This window comes from Pseudophryne corroboree, chromosome 5 (genome assembly GCF_028390025.1).
Source record: "Pseudophryne corroboree isolate aPseCor3 chromosome 5, aPseCor3.hap2, whole genome shotgun sequence".
NCBI classification, from domain to species: domain Eukaryota; kingdom Metazoa; phylum Chordata; class Amphibia; order Anura; family Myobatrachidae; genus Pseudophryne; species Pseudophryne corroboree.
Window position 1 is genome coordinate 275,451,947 of NC_086448.1, and position 25,401 is coordinate 275,477,347.

The following is a 25,401-nucleotide window of genomic DNA, read 5'->3' on the forward strand; positions in this document are numbered from 1 at the left end:
AACCATAATTTACACTCATTTTCAGTCTATTCTGAATACCTCACACCTCACAATATTATTTTTAGTCCTAAAATTTGCACCGAGGTCGCTGTGTGAGTAAGATAAGCGACCCTAGTGGCCGACACAAACACCGGGCCCATCTAGGAGTGGCACTGCAGTGTCACGCAGGATGTCCCTTCCAAAAAACCCTCACCAAACAGCACATGACGCAAAGAAAAAAAGAGGCGCAATGAGGTAGCTGTGTGAGTAAGATTAGCGACCCTAGTGGCCGACACAAACACCGGGCCCATCTAGGAGTGGCACTGCAGTGTCACGCAGGATGGCCCTTCCAAAAAACCCTCCCCAAACAGCACATGACGCAAAGAAAAAAAGAGGCGCAATGAGGTAGCTGTGTGAGTAAGATTAGCGACCCTAGTGGCCGACACAAACACCGGGCCCATCTAGGAGTGGCACTGCAGTGTCACGCAGGATGTCCCTTCCAAAAAACCCTCCCCAAACAGCACATGACGCAAAGAAAAAAAGAGGCGCAATGAGGTAGCTGACTGTGTGAGTAAGATTAGCGACCCTAGTGGCCGACACAAACACCGGGCCCATCTTGGAGTGGCACTGCAGTGTCACGCAGGATGTCCCTTCCAAAAAACCCTCCCCAATCAGCACATGATGCAAAGAAAAAGAAAAGAAAAAAGAGGTGCAAGATGGAATTGTCCTTGGGCCCTCCCACCCACCCTTATGTTGTATAAACAAAACAGGACATGCACACTTTAACCAACCCATCATTTCAGTGACAGGGTCTGCCACACGACTGTGACTGATATGACGGGTTGGTTTGGACCCCCCCCAAAAAAGAAGCAATTAATCTCTCCTTGCACAAACTGGCTCTACAGAGGCAAGATGTCCACCTCATCTTCACCCTCCGACATATCACCGTGTACATCCCCCTCCTCACAGATTATCAATTCGTCCCCACTGGAATCCACCATCTCAGCTCCCTGTGTACTTTGTGGAGGCAATTGCTGCTGGTCAATGTCTCCGCGGAGGAATTGATTATAATTCATTTTAATGAACATCATCTTCTCCACATTTTCTGGATGTAACCTCGTACGCCGATTGCTGACAAGGTGAGCGGCGGCACTAAACACTCTTTCGGAGTACACACTTGTGGGAGGGCAACTTAGGTAGAATAAAGCCAGTTTGTGCAAGGGCCTCCAAATTGCCTCTTTTTCCTGCCAGTATAAGTACGGACTGTGTGACGTGCCTACTTGGATGCGGTCACTCATATAATCCTCCACCATTCTATCAATGTTGAGAGAATCATATGCAGTGACAGTAGACGACATGTCCGTAATCGTTGTCAGGTCCTTCAGTCCGGACCAGATGTCAGCATCAGCAGTCGCTCCAGACTGCCCTGCATCACCGCCAGCGGGTGGGCTCGGAATTCTGAGCCTTTTCCTCGCACCCCCAGTTGCGGGAGAATGTGAAGGAGGAGATGTTGACAGGTCGCGTTCCGCTTGACTTGACAATTTTGTCACCAGCAGGTCTTTCAACCCCAGCAGACTTGTGTCTGCCGGAAAGAGAGATCCAAGGTAGGCTTTAAATCTAGGATCGAGCACGGTGGCCAAAATGTAGTGCTCTGATTTCAACAGATTGACCACCCGTGAATCCTTGTTAAGCGAATTAAGGGCTGCATCCACAAGTCCCACATGCCTAGCGGAATCGCTCCCTTTTAGCTCCTTCTTCAATGCCTCCAGCTTCTTCTGCAAAAGCCTGATGAGGGGAATGACCTGACTCAGGCTGGCAGTGTCTGAACTGACTTCACGTGTGGCAAGTTCAAAGGGCATCAGAACCTTGCACAACGTTGAAATCATTCTCCACTGCACTTGAGACAGGTGCATTCCACCTCCTATATCGTGCTCAATTGTATAGGCTTGAATGGCCTTTTGCTGCTCCTCCAACCTCTGAAGCATATAGAGGGTTGAATTCCACCTCGTTACCACTTCTTGCTTCAGATGATGGCAGGGCAGGTTCAGTAGTTTTTGGTGGTGCTCCAGTCTTCTGTACGTGGTGCCTGTACGTCGAAAGTGTCCCGCAATTTTTCTGGCCACCGACAGCATCTCTTGCACGCCCCTGTCGTTTTTTAAAAAATTCTGCACCACCAAATTCAAGGTATGTGCAAAACATGGGACGTGCTGGAATTTGCCCATATTTAATGCACACACAATATTGCTGGCGCTGTCCGATGCCACAAATCCACAGGAGAGTCCAATTGGGGTAAGCCATTCCGCGATGATCTTCCTCAGTTGCCGTAAGAGGTTTTCAGCTGTGTGCGTATTCTGGAAACCGGTGATACAAAGCGTAGCCTGCCTAGGAAAGAGTTGGCGTTTGCGAGATGCTGCTACTGGTGCCGCCGCTGCTGTTCTTGCGGCGGGAGTCCATACATCTACCCAGTGGGCTGTCACAGTCATATAGTCCTGACCCTGCCCTGCTCCACTTGTCCACATGTCCGTGGTTAAGTGGACATTGGGTACAGCTGCATTTTTTAGGACACTGGTGACTCTTTTTCTGAGGTCTGTGTACATTTTCGGTATCGCCTGCCTAGAGAAATGGAACCTAGATGGTATTTGGTACCGGGGACACAGTACCTCCAACAAGTCTCTAGTTGGCTCTGCAGTAATGATGGATACCGGAACCACGTTTCTCACCACCCAGGATGCCAAGGCCTCAGTTATCCGCTTTGCAGTAGGATGACTGCTGTGATATTTCATCTTCCTCGCAAAGGACTGTTGAACAGTCAATTGCTTACTGGAAGTAGTACAAGTGGGCTTACGACTTCCCCTCTGGGATGACCATCGACTCCCAGCGGCAACAACAGCAGCGCCAGCAGCAGTAGGCGTTACACGCAAGGATGCATCGGAGGAATCCCAGGCAGGAAAGGACTCGTCAGAATTGCCAGTGACATGGCCTGCAGGACTATTGGCATTCCTGGGGAAGGAGGAAATTGACACTGAGGGAGTTGGTGGGGTGGTTTGCGTGAGCTTGGTTACAAGAGGAAGGGATTTACTGGTCAGTGGACTGCTTCCGCTGTCACCCAAAGTTTTTGAACTTGTCACTGACTTATTATGAATGCGCTGCAGGTGACGTATAAGGGAGGATGTTCCGAGGTGGTTAACGTCCTTACCCCTACTTATTACAGCTTGACAAAGGGAACACACGGCTTGACACCTGTTGTCCGCATTTCTGGTGAAATACCTCCACACCGAAGAGCTGATTTTTTTGGTATTTTCACCTGGCATGTCAACGGCCATATTCCTCCCACGGACAACAGGTGTCTCCCCGGGTGCCTGACTTAAACAAACCACCTCACCATCAGAATCCTCCTGGTCAATTTCCTCCCCAGCGCCAGCAACACCCATATCCTCCTCATCCTGGTGTACTTCAACACTGACATCTTCAATCTGACTATCAGGAACTGGACTGCGGGTGCTCCTTCCAGCACTTGCAGGGGGCGTGCAAATGGTGGAAGGCGCATGCTCTTCACGTCCAGTGTTGGGAAGGTCAGGCATCGCAACCGACACAATTGGACTCTCCTTGTGGATTTGGGATTTCGAAGAATGCACAGTTCTTTGCTGTGCTGCTTTTGCCAGCTTGAGTCTTTTCATTTTTCTAGCGAGAGGCTGAGTGCTTCCATCCTCATGTGAAGCTGAACCACTAGCCATGAACATAGGCCAGGGCCTCAGCCGTTCCTTGCCACTCCGTGTGGTAAATGGCATATTGGCAAGTTTACGCTTCTCCTCCGACAATTTTATTTTAGGTTTTGGAGTCCTTTTTTTTCTGATATTTGGTGTTTTGGATTTGACATGCTCTGTACTATGACATTGGGCATCGGCCTTGGCAGACGACGTTGCTGGCATTTCATCGTCTCGGCCATGACTAGTGGCAGCAGCTTCAGCACGAGGTGGAAGTGGATCTTGATCTTTCCCTAATTTTGGAACCTCAACATTTTTGTTCTCCATATTTTAATAGGCACAACTAAAAGGCACCTCAGGTAAACAATGGAGATGGATACTAGTATACAATTATGGACTGCCTGCCGACTGCAGACACAGAGGTAGCCACAGCCGTGAACTACCGTACTGTACTGTGTCTGCAGCTAATATAGACTGGTTGATAAAGAGAAGATGTCTATGTAACTATGTATGTATAAAGAAGACTGAAAAAAATCCACGGTTAGGTGGTATACAATTATGGACGGACTGCCTGCCGAGTGCAGACACAGAGGTAGCCACAGCCGTGAACTACCGTACTGTACTGTGTCTGCAGCTAATATAGACTGGTTGATAAAGAGAAGATGTCTATGTAACTATGTATGTATAAAGAAGAATGAAAAAAAACCACGGTTAGGTGGTATACAATTATGGACGGACTGCCTGCCGAGTGCAGACACAGAGGTAGCCACAGCCGTGAACTACCGTACTGTACTGTGTCTGCAGCTAATATAGACTGGTTGATAAAGAGAAGATGTCTATGTAACTATGTATGTATAAAGAAGAATGAAAAAAATCCACGGTTAGGTGGTATTACAATTATGGACGGACTGCCTGCCGAGTGCAGAGACACAGAGGTAGCCACAGCCGTGAACTACCGTACTGTGTCTGCTGCGACTGGATGATAAATGATATAAAAAATATATATATATCACTACTGCAGCCGGACAGGTATATATTATATATTATATAATGACGGACCTGCTGGACACTGTCTGTCAGCAGAATGAGTTTTATTTTTATAGAATAAAAAAAAAAAAAACACACAAGTGAAGTCACACGACGAGTGTTTAACTTTTTCAGGCAATCACAATATAAGTATACTACTAACTATACTGGTGGTCAGTGTGGTCAGGTCACTGGTCAGTCACACTGGCAGTGGCACTCCTGCAGCAAAAGTGTGCACTGTTTAATTTTAATATAATATGTACTCCTGGCTCCTGCTATAACCTATAACTGGCACTGCAGTAGTGCTCCCCAGTCTCCCCCACAATTATAAGCTGTGTGAGCTGAGCAGTCAGACAGATATATAATATATATAGATGATGCAGCACACTGGCCTGAGCCTGAGCAGTGCACACAGATATGGTATGTGACTGACTGAGTCACTGTGTGTATCGCTTTTTTCAGGCAGAGAACGGATATATTAAATAAACTGCACTGTGTGTCTGGTGGTCACTCACTATATAATATATTATGTACTCCTGGCTCCTGCTATAACCTATAACTGGCACTGCAGTAGTGCTCCCCAGTCTCCCCCACAATTATAAGCTGTGTGAGCTGAGCAGTCAGACAGATATATATAATATTATATATAGATAATAGATGATGCAGCACACTGGCCTGAGCCTGAGCAGTGCACACAGATATGGTATGTGACTGACTGAGTCACTGTGTGTATCGCTTTTTTCAGGCAGAGAACGGATATATTAAATAAACTGCACTGTGTGTCTGGTGGTCACTCACTATATAATATATTATGTACTCCTGGCTCCTGCTATAACCTATAACTGGCACTGCAGTAGTGCTCCCCAGTCTCCCCCACAATTATAAGCTGTGTGAGCTGAGCAGTCAGACAGATATATATAATATTATATATAGATAATAGATGATGCAGCACACTGGCCTGAGCCTGAGCAGTGCACACAGATATGGTATGTGACTGAGTCACTGTGTGCTGTGTATCGCTTTTTTCAGGCAGAGAACGGATTATAAAGTAAACTGCACTGTCCTCACTAGTAAACTCTCTCCACTCAGTCTCTACACTTCTACAGTAACAGTACTCCTCCTAGTCAGCTCCAGTAAATCTCTCTGTCTCTTATAATCTAAATGGAGAGGACGCCAGCCACGTCCTCTCCCTATCAATCTCAATGCACGTGTGAAAATGGCGGCGACGCGCGGCTCCTTATATAGAATCCGAGTCTCGCGATAGAATCCGAGCCTCGCGAGAATCCGACAGCGTCATGATGACGTTCGGGCGCGCTCGGGTTAACCGAGCAAGGCGGGAAGATCCGAGTCGCTCGGACCCGTGAAAAAAAACATGAAGTTCTGGTGGGTTCGGATTCAGAGAAACCGAACCCGCTCATCTCTAATTCAGCACTAGGTGGAAGTGGCTCTTGATCTTTTCCTATTTTACCCTCCAAATTTTTGTTCTCCATTTTTTAATGTGTGAAATTATATGCCAGTCACATATCTGGAATTAGATGGCAGTAATGTCTGGAATTAGATACCACTAGATAGATACCAGATACCACTGTGACTGGAATGATGATAACCTATGCACAGTGACAGGACACTACCACAGCACCCTACAGCAGCAAGATGCAGCACAAGACACTGTACTAGTATTAGTAATGTAGTATTACTGAGCACCACAAGACACTCAGCACTGATTATACTGAGCACTGATGATACTGAGCACTGATTATACTGAGCACTGATGATACTGAGCACTGATGATACTGAGCACTGATGATACTACGGAGAACAGACACTGAGCAGCACGATTAGCACAATACACTGTACTAGTATTAGTAATGTAGTATTACTGAGCACCACAAGACACTAAGCACTGATGATACTGAGCACTGATGATACTATGGAGAACTGACACTGAGCAGCACGATTAGCACAATACACTGTACTAGTATTAGTAATGTAGTATTACTGAGCACCACAAGACACTGAGCACTGATGATACTGAGCACTGATGATACTGAGCACTGATGATACTACGGAGAACTGACACTGAGCAGCACGATTAGCACAAGACACTGTACTAGTATTAGTAATGTAGTATTACTGAGCACCACAAGACACTGAGCACTGATGATACTAAGCACTGATGATACTACGGAGAACTGACACTGAGCAGCACGATTAGCACAAGACACTGTACTAGTATTAGTAATGTAGTATTACTGAGCACCACAAGACACTGAGCACTGATGATACTAAGCACTGATGATACTACGGAGAACTGACACTGAGCAGCACGATTAGCACAATACACTGTACTAGTATTAGTAATGTAGTATTACTGAGCACCACAAGACACTGAGCACTGATGATACTAAGCACTGATGATACTACTGAGAACTGACACTGAGCAGCACGATGCAGCACAAGACACTGTACTATTATTAGTGAGCAACACAAAAGCACTCTGGAATTGTCACCCCACAGATACCACTGTGACTGGAATAATGATGACCGATGCAGTCACAGGACACTACTACCAGAGCACCCTACAGCAGCAAGATGCAGCACAAGAGAGACACTGTACTAGTATTACTGAGCAGCAATAAGCACTGATACTGATATTTGACACTGAGAGAACGTAGCCACATCCTCTCTGTACCCTCTACAATGCACGAGTGAAAATGGCAACGACGCGCGGCTCTTTATATTGAATCTGAATCACGCGAGAATCCGACAGCGGGATGATGATGTTATGCCTCGTTCGGGTTTTCCGAGTCATGCGGGAACAACCGAGCCTGGCTCGGACCCGTGTTTGACACGTGGAGTTCGGGGGGGTTCGGTTCTCCGAGAACCGAACCCGCTCATCTCTAGTATAGAGAACATTTTCATATATAATATTGAAAATTAATATTCCTTTTTTAGGTGTCCTTCCATTTGTTAAATCTTACCTTCTAATAATTCAGTTGGTAAAAAAGGATAGTTTTCTCTCACACAGAATTACTTATGCCCCCCCCCCCCCCCCCCTAGTACTGACGTGTACAAATTTATAGCACTTTCCTCTGTTGCATCCCCACATATTCTCTTTGGAGGAATCTATTTTGTGAGTACCGCAAGACTGGTGTAAATCTACTGTACACAGTGGTGGTGGTGGTGGTGATGATGATGATGCCACCAGCAGCACTACCCGTATCTAGCCACTTCTGATTGGGTTTGTCGATTTTGACCCTTCCAACAGACACTTCAATTATAGCATCACAAACTATATTATGCAACCTTTGCTGATGTCTATTTAGATTTATTATTTGCCATTTCTATTCACACCATTGCCAGAAAGAGGATTTCGGGAATTCTAAAGCAATAAACTACGTATTTTACAGGTGTTGATTTTTAATGACATTTTATACATAATGTAAAATGTGACTATTTATGGATAACACTGTCAAGACAGTATTCTATGCTATTATTGGGTTTAATCAGCAGCATCTGTACCCCTGACATTTGTCTGACATGGAAATATTTTTGCATTTTGAGTCGGACATCTTCAGATACATGTGACACAACTCTAAGGGGGAGATGTACTGTATCATTAATCACAAATAAACTGTGATTATTTGCCTACATACTGGCATTTTCAATCGCCAGTATGCAGGCTTACAGTACCTTGTTAATGCATAGACTTCTGCAGTTTATGCCCCTTGGTTTAAAATGTGCAGGTGCAGCCACCACAGGGAACGGAGAGGGATCCAGGGCCGTAACTGGAGGCTGCACCTTCGCTACCCAATGCACAATGCAGATAGTAGTGCTGCTGCAGAGATACCTGGAGCATCCTGTAGCCTGCAGCCTGCAGCCTCCAGGAGCATCCTGTTGGAGAAAGAGTGCTATATATCAATATAATAATTATTATTAATTATTAAATGATGCTCTGGGTAGTATCTTACTTGATGTCAAGTGTTCAGGATCCCTCACTAGGGATTTTTTTGCATAGAGATAAAGAATCCCATAGGCCTCTATGACCAGCACTGTCTATTGATGGAGTTAGCTCCGCCTCTCGCGTACAAGTTCTGGAAAGTTATGCTGTTCAGAGCTTGCTGCATCGGGGCAAATCGCAGCCCCGAAGAGTCCTACATGGACTGCTGTGTTGCGGGACCACAGCAGATATCTCCAGACCCTTTTCTCACATATGAAGATCCATATGTGATGCCGTAAACCTCACAAAATGCCAGTTTTCTGAGGATTTACGGTATTTTTCACTTTGATACATCCCACCATAAATGAGACCCATTATGTTCACATTAGACTCTTTGGTCTTTAACATTTGTAAAGCCACAAAAGTTTAAAGGTGGATAAATTACCAATAAAGAGATTACATACCTTTGTCAATTGAACATATTATTTTACAGTACAGATATGATTTTTCACCACTGTTCTCACCATGTGTGGGTAAGTTTCCTATGGTTATTCCAGTTCTTCCCGCACTCTAAAAAAATACTGGGTGTTTTTGTTAAGGAATTTATACTGTAAGCTCCAATGCTGCAATGTCAATAATACAGTATGACTGATGAATATTTTCTATAGTATCTGGTCTATAGATCTACGCTAAAAAGGTCTACAGTCAATAGGTGGTCCACTAATGGTTTACAGGGTTAAAAAATCGACAGAGTCAAAAGGCCGACATGTAAAAGGTTGACACACATCTGGTCGAAATAAGTTTTTTGTTTGTTTGTTTTTTCAATTTTTTTATACTCTACCATCCGCGTGGACTACAATTGGGAATAGTAACCTGTGCCTGCGCATCGGTAGCAGAGCAAGGCACCTTGCCCGAAACATGATGACTGAAGCGAGCCATGCAAGGGGACGTGGCACTCTAATGAGGTTTGTTTGTGGCAGAAAAGTGACAAAACACCCCCCAAAAAATAAAAAAATGTTATCTACTGTTTTGTGTCGACGATTTCTATGTCGACCATTTGATGCTGTCGACCTTTTCTACTGCCTACCTAGCAAATGTTGACCTTTTGACCCTGTCAACCTAATGCATGTTGACCATTAGTCAACCTATTGACTATCGAGCTTTTAGTCTAGAGGTAATAATACACACCCATTTTCTGTACAGTGCTGCATAATTGGTGGTGCTATGAAAATAAGCAATCGGGAAATCTATCTATCTGTATATACAGTAGATATATATATATATATATATATCTTCCAAATCACCCGGCACTCGCTGAAAGGCGCCTGCTTTACTTGCTTGGGGTGCCCTCCATGAGATTGTCTCCAATACACCAAACGAAATGGCAGCACTCCCAGACTTTCTTTAGTAGAATAATCAGTATTTTTATTTCAACGTTTCGGGAACCTGTCCCGTCGTCAGGATAACAAGTGTAATGTGCATACATACAAATATATACCCCCCTGTGCAAACCCAGTGATTACCTAAGACGATTCCGCTGTGCGTCCACTTCCCGCGTCCGTCCCGGTGCTCATGCTGCCTTGACACCGCTTCGATGCGCCGGTGACGCCATTGGGCCACGTCCGCCAGCGGAGATCGAGTTCTGTGTGTGGTTGCCATAGCAACCATACGTCTTCTTACTACAATTCAAACATGTTAAAAAACTTTCTTGTGAATCATATTAATACATAAGGCAAAAAGTACCAACCCAATGTAGCTCTTAAATGTTACTTTTTCTATTTTAAAATTCTAATAGTATCTATACAACAACAGTCATAATTGCTATTCTCTGAAAAGGATATTCAAGACAAAAACCCTTTTCTAAAAGCTCTTCTGTCATTTTAGAAAAATTTAATCTCCTTTTTGAGATAACTTAACTCGCTTAGTGCTGACTCGTATGCTAAATTAGAGCTTATAATACCCGCAGGAATTTTTTTGATGTTATAAATTTTATATCAAGGGCTGTAAAACTGACTCATAGAAAGCATTGCAATCCTAACTTTTCATTGAGACCTTTAGGTGCCAATGCGTCCAACTGGAATATCCATCTACTCTCCAAGCGTAGGAGTTTTTGACCCCTATTACCACCTCGTATATCGTAAGGTATATGATCTATTATCTTAGACCTGATGGATGCTAGCACTACTATGTTTCGCTTGGAGGCAGTGGCGTGCCATGGGTTGGTCGCTATGACCCGTCTCTAATGCTGTTCTAATAGCAAATCTGTGAAGCGCCATGCGCTCCTTGAATTGGTGTTCTGTCTTGCCCACGTAGATAAGTCCACATGGGCAAGACAGAACGCAAACCACATACCCAGTCGTGCATGTCAAGGGATAATTAATTGTATATTTCTTCCCCGAGTAGGGGGTGGGTGAAAAAATTGCCAGTGTTCATGGATCGACAAGTAACACAGCCCAAACCCCTATAACACCCTGGTTTGTGTGTTAGAAAATGTTCTATTTTTGTTTGATGTAATTTAGTTGTGTCTCTTTTTATCAATTTGTCTGCCAAATTAGTCCCCCTAGTATAGCTAGGCATTATCTTACTATCCCTTAATAATGGGAGATCCTTATCTGTGTTAACCAAAGGCCAATAACGTCTAACTAGCTTTTGTGTTGTCCCACTAAAATCTGTATACCTATTGACCCAGGGAATTATTTTATCTGACAAGCCTGATGTTATTTTTTGTTTGAGAGTTTCTTCTCTCTGTATTTTAAGGACTTTTTCTTTAATCTGTTGAAGAGTAGTTCTATCATAACTTCTTTCTTCAGATTTATCCACCATTTTAGTTAAATCTATCTGAGTCTGGTCGGGGTCACTGGTAATTCTCCTCACTCTCAACATTTGAGAGTAAGGTAATCCCTTTCTAGACGGCAGGGGGTGATGACTGTCGTGTAGGAGAATAGAATTTCTATCAGTCTCCTTAACATAAATGGATGTCTTTAAACCTAGAGGTAAAAGCTGGATGTTTACATCCAGAAAATGTATTTTCTCATTACTGACCTCATAAGTTAATTGTATTGGATGTTTTGTGGCATTATGGGAATCTATTAACTGTAGTAGTAGTTCCTTGGGGCCAGACCATATAATTAACAAGTCGTCTATGAATCTGAGGTATAATCTCAAATTCTCAACGACTTGAGGATTGCTGTAGAAGATGTTCCTCTCCACCATGACCATATAGGCATTGGCGTACGATGGGGCCACATTGGACCCCATCGCACAGCCTGCCTTTTGTAAATAATATTTACCCCTATAGATAAAATAATTTCTAGTAAGAATTAATGTAAGTAACTTAACAAATAACTCTACGGGTGGTCCCACATATGCAGGGTTGTCTGTAATCAATTGTTTGACAGCCTCTATACCATCGCTGTGTGGTATGCAGGTATAGAGACTGTTGACATCAGCACTGCATAGTGTTATCCCTGTTGGTGGATGATCCATTTCTCCTAATTTAATCAACAAATCTGTTGTATCCTTCAAATAAGAAGCAGTAGTTTGTATGCATGGATTCAACAAACTGTCTAGATAAATTGACGTGGGTTGAAATAAAGATCCCCAGGCAGATGTTATAGGTTTGCCCGGGGGCTTCCACATTCTTATGTTCTTTTGGTACAGTATAGAATAATGGAGTCACTGGGAATTCCACCATTAATGCTTGTCTCAATTCTACTGTTATAGATCCCTCCTTCTCAGCTGTAAGTAATACTGAGTCCAGTTCTCGTTTGAAGTCCAAATTGGATCACACTCTAATTCCTGATATGTAGAACTATCGTTGAGCTGTCGCATACATTCTGTGTCATATGCTGTCAAATCTTGCACAACTACTGAACCCCCCTTGTCAGCTTTTCGTATGACTATGTCCCTTCTATCACTAAGATCCTTGATGGCTCCCAGTTCTTCTTTAGTTAAGTTGTTCTTGTAGGGTTTCATATATTGATTTTTTGACCCTTGCTGTTCCATGTTTCATGTAAAACTCTTTATTGAAGAATTATAGCTAATTGGTTCGAATTTAGAACGTGATAATATACGTTTTAACTCTTGTGGGACACCATCATCCTTATTATGTCTTAATGATTGATTGTTGTTATCCTTACCAAAATGTTCCTTGATTTTCAAAGTTCTTGTCAATTTATACATGTCTATTTTCCACTGGAATGGATCATGCTTAGTGGTAGGAACATAGGTAAGACCTTTTGATAAAACTCGCTTCTCTAAAGGGGACAAAGGGGTGGAAGAGTAATTAAAGACCACATTCACTTCCTTCGCTGAGGCTTTTTGGCGTTGTTGCCTCGAGTTTTGCCCGCCCCGCCGCATCCTCTTCCTGTGGGATTTTTTATAGCTGCCCTCGTAGTTACCCCTAAAGGGTGAAGTGCGTCTGTAGATGTGGTAGGTCTTTGATCGGTTTCACTTTGGGATGTACTCGAATCCTCCCGAAATTTATATGATTGTGCTCGTCTTCTTTGTTTAAATGTACCTCTTCCCTTCCCCGTGGAATTGGTGGTATTTAGCCAAGCATAAACTTGGTGTGTTGAATAATCATGCCGTACTTTGATCAATTTTTCTTTTTAAAATTTTATGAGATCTTTTTTATATTATACGTGATAATATACGTTTTAACTGTTGTGGGACACCATCATCCTTATTATGTCTTAATGATTGATTGTTGTTATCCTTACCAAAATGTTCCTTGATTTTCAAAGTTCTTGTCAATTTATACATGTCTATTTTCCACTGGAATGGATCATGCTTAGTGGTAGGAACATAGGTAAGACCTTTTGATAAAACTCGCTTCTCTAAAGGGGACAAAGGGGTGGAAGAGTAATTAAAGACCACATTCACTTCCTTCGCGGAGGCTTTTTGGCGTTGTTGCCTCGAGTTTTGCCCGCCCCGCCGCATCCTCTTCCTGTGGGATTTTTTATAGCTGCCCTCGTAGTTACCCCTAAAGGGTGAAGTGCGTCTGTAGATGTGGTAGGTCTTTGATCGGTTTCACTTTGGGATGTACTCGAATCCTCCCGAAATTTATATGATTGTGCTCGTCTTCTTTGTTTAAATGTACCTCTTCCCTTCCCCGTGGAATTGGTGGTATTTAGCCAAGCATAAACTTGGTGTGTTGAATAATCATGCCGTACTTTGATCAATTTTTCTTTTTAAAATTTTATGAGATCTTTTTTATATTGCTCCACCTGGGTAGACAGTTGTTCCAACCAATTATGACTTGTATCAGCGGTGAGGATTTGGTTATTCTTAATTTCAAACTGTGCAATTTTCTCCTTTACTGCATTCAATTCCTTGGTGGATTCTTCCACTACTAATAATATCAAGTCCATGGAACATTTATTTAATATCGCGATCCACTTGCGACAAAATGGAACACTATACCTGCCAATGGTGGGCATGTTTCGAATACGAAACCCTCGGGGGATGAGTTTCTCCCTATAGTATTCTGATAGGGTTAATCCATGGTAGTGGTAATCAAGCTCGCGTTGTTTCATGCGTAGTATTTCTTTAAATAGATCTTCATTAGATGTATCCCCCGTGTCCTCACTGAACTTGCCTTTAAAAAGGATATTTTCAGCCTCTGAATCAGTGAAACTGAATTGTTCCTGTGTATCCATAACTAATCATTCCTGTGCCGCTCCCACATCTGGGCCCGCCTGCTGCGACATAATGGCTATTTAATTAAGCCTGTCATACGGTTTACTTGGTATCGTCATCCACAGATAAAAAACTGCAATGATGTCCTTAGACTTGCTGCTGTGTCTACATGGGTGGAACTATGCCTTTAAAATAGTGAAAGATAAAAAGTGTTGTGATAAATCCATCACCAAGGTTAGCTCCTGTTTGGTATTATAACAATGTGGCTTTGGGTGCCTTGGTAGAGGGTGTCAGAGGTGCCACTCCACACTCCCTCAACATATCTTCCAAATCACCCGGCATTCGCTGAAAGGCGCCTGCTTTACTTGCTTGGGGTGCCCTCCATGAGATTGTCTCCAATGCACCAAACGAAATGGCGGCACTCCCATACTTTCTTTAGTAGAATAATCAGTGTTTTTATTTCAACGTTTCGGGAACCTGTCCCGTCGTCAGGATAACAAGTGTAATGTGCATACATACAAATATATACCCCCCTGTGCAAACCCAGTGATTACCTAAGACGATTCCGCTGTGCGTCCACTTCCCGCGTCCGTCCCGGTGCTCGTGCTGCCTTGACGCCACTTCGATGCGCCGGTGACGTCATTGGGCCGCGTCCGCCAGCGGAGATCGAGGTTCTGTGTGTGGTTGCCATAGCAACCATACGTCTTCTTACTACAATTCAAACATGTTAAAAAACTTTCTTGTGAATCATATTAATACATAAGGCAAAAAGTACCAACCCAATGTAGCTCTTAAATGTTACTTTTTCTATTTTAAAATTCTAATAGTATCTATACAACAACAGTCATAATTGCTATTCTCTAAAAAGGATATTCAAGACAAAAACCCTTTTCTAAAAGCTCTTCTGTCATTTTAGAAAAAATGAATCTCCTTTTTGAGATAATTTAACTTGCTTAGTGCTGACTCGTACGCTAAATTAGAGCTTATAATACCCGCAGGAATTTTTTTGATGTTATAAATTTTATATCAAGGGCTGTAAAACTGACTCATAGAAAGCATTGCAATCCTAACTTTTCATTGAGACCTTTAGGTGCCAATGCGTCCAACTGGAATATCCATCTACTCTCCAAGCGTAGGAGTTTTTGACCCCTATTACCACCTCGTATATCGTAAGGTATATGATCTATTATCTTAGACCTGATGCTAGCAATACTATGTTTCGCTTGGAGGCAGTGGCGTGCCATGGGTTGGTCGCTATGACTCGTCTCTAATGCTGTTCTAATAGCAAATCTGTGCGAGCGCCATGCGCTCTGTCACACGCCATAGGCGGCGTTCACCGCGCTTACCCCTGCGTGCCTGCTGGTCTGTGTTGCGGCCTCCGCCTTCGGGGGTCCACGGGCTCCGGCATCTAGCTGGCGCGGCTCCCAGCGGTTCCCCGGGGCAGAGGCGCCGCCATGACACCCGGCATCACGTGGGCGGGGAGCAGGCGACGTCATCGGACTGTTCCGCCAATCCAGCAGAGGCGCGAGATTCAAAGTCAGACGCCGGGCAGAGCCTCGGCACCTGAGTATCGTCTTTTCCCCTGACATGGATGCCAGTGCTCTTGTTCCCGACGTATCTCTTTGCAGTCGTACCCCAGTGTCTCCAGCACTTCCAGGTGCCAGTTGCTGCACAGTTCAGCATATACTGTGGCTGGTGTGTTTCTCTGCAATCCAGTCACCAGTGCTTCTTGGAGTCAGCATGTGCTGCGGGCTAATCACCGCTCTCAAGTTCTACAAATCATCAGTGTCTTTAATCACCGCTCTCAAGTTCTACAAATCATCAGTGTCTTTAATCACCGCTCTCAAGTCATACAAATCATCAGTGTCTTTAACCACCGCTCCCAAGGTTTGCAAGTTGCCAGTGTCTTTAACCACCGCTCTCAAGTTCTACAAATCATCAGTGTCTTTAATCACCGCTCTCAAGTCATACAAATCGTCAGTGTCTTTAACTACCGTTCACAAGCTCTACAAATCATCAGTGTCTTTAACCACCGTTCACAAGCTCTACAAATCATCAGTGTCTTTAACCACCGTTCTCAAGTTCTACAAATCATCAGTGTCTTTAACCACCGTTCTCAAGTTCTACAAATCATCAGTGTCTTTAACCACCGCTCACAAGTATTTCAAATCGTCAGAGTCTTTAACCACCATTCACCAGTTCTTCAAATCACCAGTATCTTTAAAAACATCACTTACAAGTTCTTCAGTCATTATTATCTTGTACCAACACTCACAAGTACTTCTTTTCCTGGAATCCTTAGCATTGCTTACAAGTTCTCCTATAGGCCTGGACATTTCCCCATACGTTCCTTCTCTGCCATGTGACATTGTGTTGCTCTCTTCCTGCAATAAAGTTCTTTAATATTTTCACCAAGCTTTACTGTCAGAGTCCTGTATGAGGAAGACCTATATTAAGCCATCCCTGTTCCGACCCAACTGTGGCTCCTCTCCCCTACCATCAGGAGAACCCCCGAGTTTACAACACCTCCAACCTAGGTCAGTGACACGCTCCTTGAATTGGCGTTCTGTCTTGCCCACGTAGATAAGTCCACATGGGCAAGACAGAACGTAAACCACATACCCAGTCGTGCATGTCAAGGGATAATTAACTTACCATCCGCGAGGACTACAATTGGGAATAGTAACCTGTGCCTGCGCATCGGTAGCAGAGCAAGGCACCTTGCCCGAAACATGGTGACTGAAGCGAGCCATGCAAGGGGACGTGGCACTCTAATGAGGTTTGTTTGTGGCAGAAAAGTGACAAAACATCCCCCAAAAAATTAAAAAATATTATCTACTTTTTTTGTGTCGACGATTTTCATGTCGACCATTTGATGCTGTCGACCTTTTCTACTGCCTACCTAGCAAATGTTGACCTTTTGACCCTGTCGACCTAATGCATGTTGACCATTAGTGGTCGACCTATTGACTGTCGAGCTTTTAGTCTAGAGGTAATAATACACACCCATTTTCTGTACAGTGCTGCATAATTGGTGGTGCTATGAAAATAAGCAATCAGGAAATCTATCTATCTGTATATACAGTAGATATATATATATATATATATATATATATATGTGTCTGTATAAAGACTATATAAAAAGACACTCACTGTTATGAAAAAGCATACGGACCAGCACTCACATTTTGCAGGGCCCCAGAGGAAAGCCACTTGGACATGGATGAAACGGCTGTTGAGATGCTGCCGCCATCACATAGATACCTTATGAATTACAAACTAATGTTTTGTCAATAAAACATCCCCTACTAAACGTAAGTGCTGGTCCTTATGCTGTTTCATAAAAGTGAGTGTCTTTATATCTTCCTTTTGGACACTGCACCGCTACTGTTGATTTCTTTATGTGTGCTGTCTCGGTCTCTGGACATCGGGTATGGGATGTATGATCCAGAGGATGTATGCATTGCTCCAACTCTGTTTAAGGTTATGCATTGAGGTAATGACACTTGGCTCTTCCCTCTTACAGGGATTACATATTATGCTGAACCCGTTGGGAAATAGGGGGGGGTGTCAAGGGGTACTGCAAATGAGGGGTGGGGGGAAATTGGGTCCAAGGAGGGAAGAGGGGATGAAGGAACTTATGAAGTGGTAGGTGAGAAGGGTGCAGGACTGGTCCCACAGGAAGGGCCAGCACAGAGTAACAAGCCACACACTGTAGGGACTGGAGCTGGGTGCAAGATGGGAAGCGGGCCCAGGCATGTGGATAAGGGCTGTGGGAAGCGAGGAAGTGGAGCAGCAGGAAAAAGGATTACATCCATCTCCCCTCTCCTACAAGCCCTTCACTGGCTCCCCTTCCCTTTCAGAATCCAATTCAAACTTTTCACACTCACTCTTCGCTCTGCTAATGCACGCCGACTCTCCTGTCTTCTGATTACTTCCTCCCACTCCTATCTCCAAGATTTTTCACGTACTGCTCCCATTCTCTGGAATTCTTTACCTCCCCCCTCAGACTCTTCACCTCTCTACAGAACTTCAAACGGGCTCTTAAGACCCACTTCTTTACCAAACCCAGCCAAATCTCATTCTAACCCCCTGTCCCATGCTTGGTCTACCCCATCTGTGTCATCCCTTTCTGTCTGCCCCTCCCCTTTAGAATATAAGCTCTCACGAGCAGGGCCCTCTTCCTTTTCTTACTTTAATAATCCTCAACTGCCCAAATCCCGCAGGTTTTTGGCCACCTTGAAACTTATCTCTATGCCGTCTACTGGTGTAGTTATGCTTAGTTACCCTGTACTTGTCCTATATTCGTCTTAATATTGTAAGTCACTGTTTTCCTGTTTTGATAATGTGCATATGTACTCTGTAATTGGGTTCTGCGGAACCCTTGTGGCACCATATAAATAAAGGCTAATAATAATAATAATAATCTCTGTCCAGAGACTACAGACACACTGCCCATGGTAACCTTAGATGGTGCCCCGCATCCGAATATATTAACTGGCACTTCTCAAATGTCTACGGACACACCTATGCATGTCAACATAACTGTCAACATTCTGGTGTCGACAGTATGAATGACAAATTAGAGACGGAATACCTTTTAGCCCTGGAAAATGTCACAGACTTAGTCTCATTAATTGTACAACCACTTACATATTTGCCAGTCTTAATAGGTCTCCAATCAGTTTGTTGTAACACTGAAAATAAGAATAACTTTTACTTGGGACTGAATGAAACCTGTTGTTCAGCAACTAGCCTTCTCCCATCCCTTAACACCCCTCCCCATCCCTCTCACCAACTCTGACATCTTTCTCCCATGTATCTGGTGAGGAAGTCATGGCCCTCATCCATTCCTGTCCCCTCACAACCTACCTACTTTACCCTATCCCATCTCACCTCCTCCGCTACCTCTCTCCTTCTGCCTGTTCCCATCTTTCCCACCTTCTCAATCTCTCCCTCTCATCAGGCACTGTCCCCTCTGCCTTCAAGCATGCACTCGTCTCTCCTATTCTTAAAAAACCTGCCCTTGGTCCAAACACTCTCTCCAACTACCGACCCATCTCTCTCCTCCATTTTGCCTCCAAACTCCTTGAGCGTATTGTCTACAGCCACCTTTCTTCCTTTCTTTCCTCACACTCACTGCTTGCCCATTCAAGTTTGGCTTCCATCCTCTCCACTGCACTGAAACTGCCCTCACAAAAGTCTGCAATGACCTCCATGCTGCCAAATCTAAGGGCCACTACTCTCTACTTATTCTCCTTGACCTCTCTGCTGCTTTTGACACCGTGGATCACCCTCTCCTTCTGCAAATTGTTCACTCCATTGGTCTGCATGATACTGCCCTCTCTTGGCTGTCTTCCTACCTCTCATGACTCCACCTCCTCCTCACTTCCACTAACTGTAGGTGTCCCCCAAGGTTCTGTCCTTGGTCCTCTCCTTTTTGCTCTCTATACATCCTCATTAGGTAAACTCATTAGTTCTTTGACTTCCAATATCATCTCTATGCTGATGACACTCAAATCTACCTTTCCTCCCTGGATGTCTCCCCCGCTTTACTCACTCGTATCTCCAACTGTCTCTCTGCTATCTCTTCTTGGATGTCCCAGCGCTTTCTTAAACTTAACATGTCTAAGACCGAGCTGATCATCTTCCCTCCCTCCCGCATAACCTCACCTCCCACAATTTCATTATCTGTTGGTGTCACTACTATCTCCTCTAGCCCCCAAGTGAGCTGTCTTTGAGCAATCCATGACTCCTCCCTCTCCTTCAAACCACACATTCTTTAATATGGTACTTTAAACATAATCTACTGTATTATGGCAAACTAAATTGTTGGGTGTACAGTAGGCTGGTCTATAAATATACTGTACAGTAACTCAGTTTCCAAAGAAACACTGTTCAATACTGTACATCAGGTATGAAAAACCCTCAGTCCTCCTGCTGTTGTTGAACTACACATCCCAGCATGCCCTGCAACAGTTTTAGCATAGCCAAATAACAAAACTGCAGCAAGGCATGCTGGTATGTGTAGTTCATTCAACAACAGCTGGAGGAGCGAAGGTTCAGTGTACAGTGTGAAGCAAAAAAAAATGATCAGTAAAGAAAATGCTCCATGTACAGTTATGTACAAGACAGGAAATGTGTATTAGAGGTATACTGTATACACTAAATGTACAGTAATTTTTTTTTTTTTTATTACAAACACACAAATGCATCCCAGATGTAAATCTACTGTACTGTACAGTACAGCAGACAGCTTATGGTGACAGGACTCACTTATCTCCACCCATAGTCGCTGTGTATTTTGTATCCTGCCGCATTGCCCTGATTCATGTAAAATCTGTGTGCATACAGTATTTATATTGAATGTAAAGTTACAGTACAGTACAGTATATTACAATAGAAAAAAATAATAATAAAGTGTCAGGAAAAAAAGGCATGCACATGCCTCATGACAGATACACAAGCTCATGTCTAAATGTAAGCAGTGATCCCTTGCCATTGGTTTCATATTATGCCCTAATGGCTATGTGACTTGGCCACTCACTTACTGTATCCCTACTGTATCCACTTACTGTATCCCTAACTTTAATGGACCATACTGTAGCTTAAACACCTTGTTTTGCGTCTGTATTTACTATATTTCTTTATTGATCATTTTACGGGACCTCATTGCCCCTGTATATTTTAGCTAGGGGATTCAGACGCTCCTTCAGCATTGCCCTGTAGCCTGGAAACCCTATGCCGTCGCTCACTCCATAGCTGAGGGCTTCCTCAAGGAAAGAGTCATGGACGGCAGCCATTTTGTCAACTTAGTATGCGGTCGAGTCCGGTGTATCGTACGGTGCATAGAGCTCGCTTGCTTATCCCTATCATTACTGTGTATTTTTAGCTAGGGTATTGTGATGCTCTTTCAGCATTGCCCTGTAACTTGCAAAACCTAATCCATTGCTCGCTCCATAGCTGAGGGCTTCCTCAAGGCAAGGGGTCACAGGTGGTAGCCATTTCAATTGAGTCTGGCCTGCTACAGTATTGTATGTGTACCGTACGGTGCATAGAGCTTGCTTACTCTCATAGCTACTGTGTATTTTAGCGACGCTCCTGCAACTTTGCCCTGCTTTATATAAAACTTGTGTGCATACTTCTATTGAATGTACAATATATACAAAAATAAAAATTTAATACAATGTCAGGAAAAAATTAACATGCATTCGCACTTTGGGAATTGAACCCGGAACTCTAAGCATGGGAAGCTGCACACTTCACCACTCGGGCACATCGCCGCATGACAAATGCATTAACCCATTCGTTTTTATTATGCCATAATGGCTACGGGATCCCAAACATCAATAGACCATACCTGTAACACGTTCGTTTGTGTCTGTATACACTACTATTTTTATGTGTTGATTTCGGGACTTGGACGCTTACATAATCATAACGTCAATGGACTATACTGTGGCTTTATCATGTTTGTTTGCATCTGTATATGCTGTACTACTGTATTTGCGTCTGTACACTGTAATATACTGTATGACATACTGTAGCATATTGTAGCATAATGAGACACACCAGTAAAGTAGTTCTTACGCTGTAGTTCAGTATTGTATTTTAATGGAAACCACACGCATGCACAATGGTGATTTTAAAAAGTGACATCTGGTGGATGATTGCAGGTATTACATTTAAAGGTGACACCAAACGCCCTGTACACCTCCCTATGACTAGGCAAGGCTCCTTGCGCCCAGGCATGCTGCGTTTGCATGATCGGGACTAAAGCCTCAGCCAGAAAAGATAACGAAGGCTCCATCTGTACCTTGCCGGTATACTGGCAGCGGTATGGTAACCCAGTCAGGATCCCGGTGCTTTGGTATTGTGACAGCCGGGATCCTGACGAACGGTATGCTGACCGCACACCAAACTTATGGGCCCTACACACTTGCATATGTGCGCGGCCGATATGAATGATCTTGTTCAGTAATGAACGATAAATCATTCATATCGCTCAGTGTGTATGCACCAACGATCAACGATGCGCTTCCCCGCAGTTGTTCCTCATTGGTTTTCCCTCATTCTGCATAGCAAGCCAATTTGGACGATGGTCATTAATCACTGAAATCGACCATCATCCAAATCGTAAACGTCGGCAAGTGTGTAGGGCCCATAACATACACTCAAGTCAGCATCAGCCACAATGTGTTCATTCATTGAAATCTGAATAATGCTGTTCTCCAAGGTACTGAAATATTTACAAAAATTTGAGCAGATGAAGAGATAAGCTTGTCCAAAAATGATTGTATCACCTTGCATTTAGATAATTTGAATTGACCAAAGATAATTGTAGTGTTAATAAATGTATGTTTTTTTGTTTGCACTTGTAGACATTCCTAGAACCTTTAGCTAAAACTAATCACCATATAAAAACATGTTAGAATAAAATATAAAAAAAGTACATGTATAATAGCATAAAAAGGGACCAATGCAGATTTGGAAGGAAATGAGCATACATTACTCTAGTAAAAAATAATTGGAAAAATAGTGAATTTGCACACATAAAAAGAGCTGAACACATACTGTATCGCGATTTGTACACTTCCACATCTGCACCATATGCACCTGGTTAACTACACATCACCATCATCATCATCCATGTGTACTTTCCCCTGCCCTTATTTGTACTTTTGTTTCTGTATTTCTGTTACTGTATGTCATTGCCATTTGTTTGAAAAAAATATATATATATTTTAAATAATTAAATTGAGCTATTTCTCTAATTTCTAATGGAAAAAAAGATGTGTTAGGTCACCCAGATCCTATAGGCTCTATTACTGTTTTAACAAGGTTGCAAAGGATTTTAGCAAGGTTAAGAAACATGTTGCACAGTAATAATTAATCTCAGTATCATATGTGCCATACTTTGCTCTTTATTTTTACTAATACATAGAGCCCTAAGGGGCTGATACTGAGTCACACGCAGACTCGACCACATCTGTATCTTTATGCTAATGCCATGGGCGATTTCATTAATATATAGATGCCCACTTGCACCATCATACGTCCAGTTCTATTTTGCATCTCTGAGAGCTAACAATCAGGACGCATGTGTAATGTAATTTGCAGTTCTAAAACATTACCTACAGTAACTGTGTATGACTCAGAATCTTGCCCTATATGTCTAACAGAATAGGGCACCCCTTCCTCTAGTATTGCTTGCTCGCTCCCACAGATATTAAAAGAAGACCCGGTAAGCAGAAGTAATAAAATGTACCTCAATGTTGTCTACCAGTTCTTGCTACTGCAGACCCATTGTTCTATATAGAATTTATTATTGACATGTGGTTAAATGGTTAAACAGTACAAGCTGTCTCTTAACTGAGTGTTATTGTAAATGACTCATCAGTCATAATAACATCACATGTCCAAGTCACCAGACTTTAAGGTCAGGCTGATTAGACTGCTGGTGTATATTGTTTACAAGGCTCTATAATGGGTCTGCATATTCCCAAGCCTCTTATTGGAGCATCACAATATTCTACGGCTGTATAGTTCTTAGCCCAAGAGAGATTGACACCTTTTCTTATTGACTGCTGTTTGTCTTCTATCACCTGTATCCTGTTATCTTCAATATAACCTATTCTGGTTTGGAATCAACATGTGGACTAACCTCTTTGCTAACATCCACTGCACACCTACCTACTTGTAGGCATCTGCTAATATTTATGTCCAAAAACTATGGAAAACAGGGCAGCACTGAAATATGTGAAATATACTTTAGGTTTAGTGAACTTTTCTTTTTGATCTATAGGTCATAGACGTACAAATATAAATTAATGTGAGAAAAAACTGCTAAAAAAATTAAAACTATTTTTGACAATTGCACTCAGTTGTGTTACATACATGGGGGTAAATTTACTAAGATAGGAGTTCTATTTAAGATGGGATGTTGCCCATAGCAACCAATCAGATTCCAGGTATTATCTTCTGGAAGGTGCTAGATAAATGAGAAGCAGAATCTGATTGGTTGCTATGGGCAACATCTCATCTTAATAGAACTCCCACCTTAGTAAATTTACCCCATTGATTTAAAAAAGCAAAGTTTTCTGCATTTATAATTGCAATCATATCTTCTGATTTACTTTATTATATTAACTATTTTAGAATGTTGTTGGTATTAGTTTACAATTTCCAACATGCCACCTAAGAAAATGTATAGCTATTAAATCTAACTGTGCTATTTATTTCTCTATCAAAAATTCTAAGCCTACTTTCTGTTGTAGGTTGTAAAGATCAACAGAACCTCGGTGCAATGTTTTCATAGATCAGTGTCCAGAATTGTGTTTATCTGAATATAAAGTAAGTGCCAATATTAATGTAAGTATGACATTTTCTTCTATTCTCACTTCACACTCAACAGAAAGTAAAGGGTATGTTATCCTACTGGAATATAGTAATAAAAAGAGCACTGTAATATGTGAGTACATTTAATCCTGATATTATTAACCCTAAATTAAAATACTTATATCCAGTGAGCAGTGATACCACTAATAGTAATATTTTTAAAATATTAAGTAGTGATATAGTCATACATTGTCAGACAATCACTAATGTAAAAATAACTAAACACCTTTGCACCAGCTTAAAATCTTTGGGATTTTTTTAAACACTTGGTGCCTGAGTCAAATGCAAAAAGAGCACCTAGTAGTGTCTATCTGTGTGTTACTGCAAATGGCCTACAAATGCTGTCTCTTGTATACATTTGTGCAGCCTAATGTGCAAGGACTGAGATGCCCACTATTAGCACCTGTGCACACTGTAATTTAGATTAGGGAATACTTATGCACTAGCAGTGGCATCACTTAACTTTGCGTTTTGTAGACTCCATATACTTAAAATGGGGATTGGCTTCATGAGTGAGGAGTGGCTTTGTAGGAAGGCACACGGCCTCATGGCCCAACCCCAGTTTTCATCAGTCCAGGGGTTGAGGAGATGCTGGGCTGACCCCTGGCTCAACTAGATCAGCATTTCATGCGAATAAGAAAGCTGTTGGTCTCTGGGCCCTTGAACCTAACACTTCTGTGTATTTATTATCTGTTTTAATAAAGGTGCATTTTC

The 25,401-nt window shown here is 42.8% G+C and overlaps 1 long non-coding RNA gene across 1 annotated transcript in view; it reads left to right on the top strand.

Moving 5' to 3' along the window:
- LOC134928985 (uncharacterized) overlaps positions 1–24,618 on the top strand; it is a 127,266-nt gene extending 102,648 nt beyond the window's left edge. Inside the window, exon 3 of the long non-coding RNA XR_010178185.1 lies at positions 24,567–24,618. This is a non-coding gene — a long non-coding RNA (uncharacterized LOC134928985). The remainder of the gene's footprint in view (positions 1–24,566) is intronic.
- The last annotated feature ends 783 nt before the right edge of the window (positions 24,619–25,401 follow it).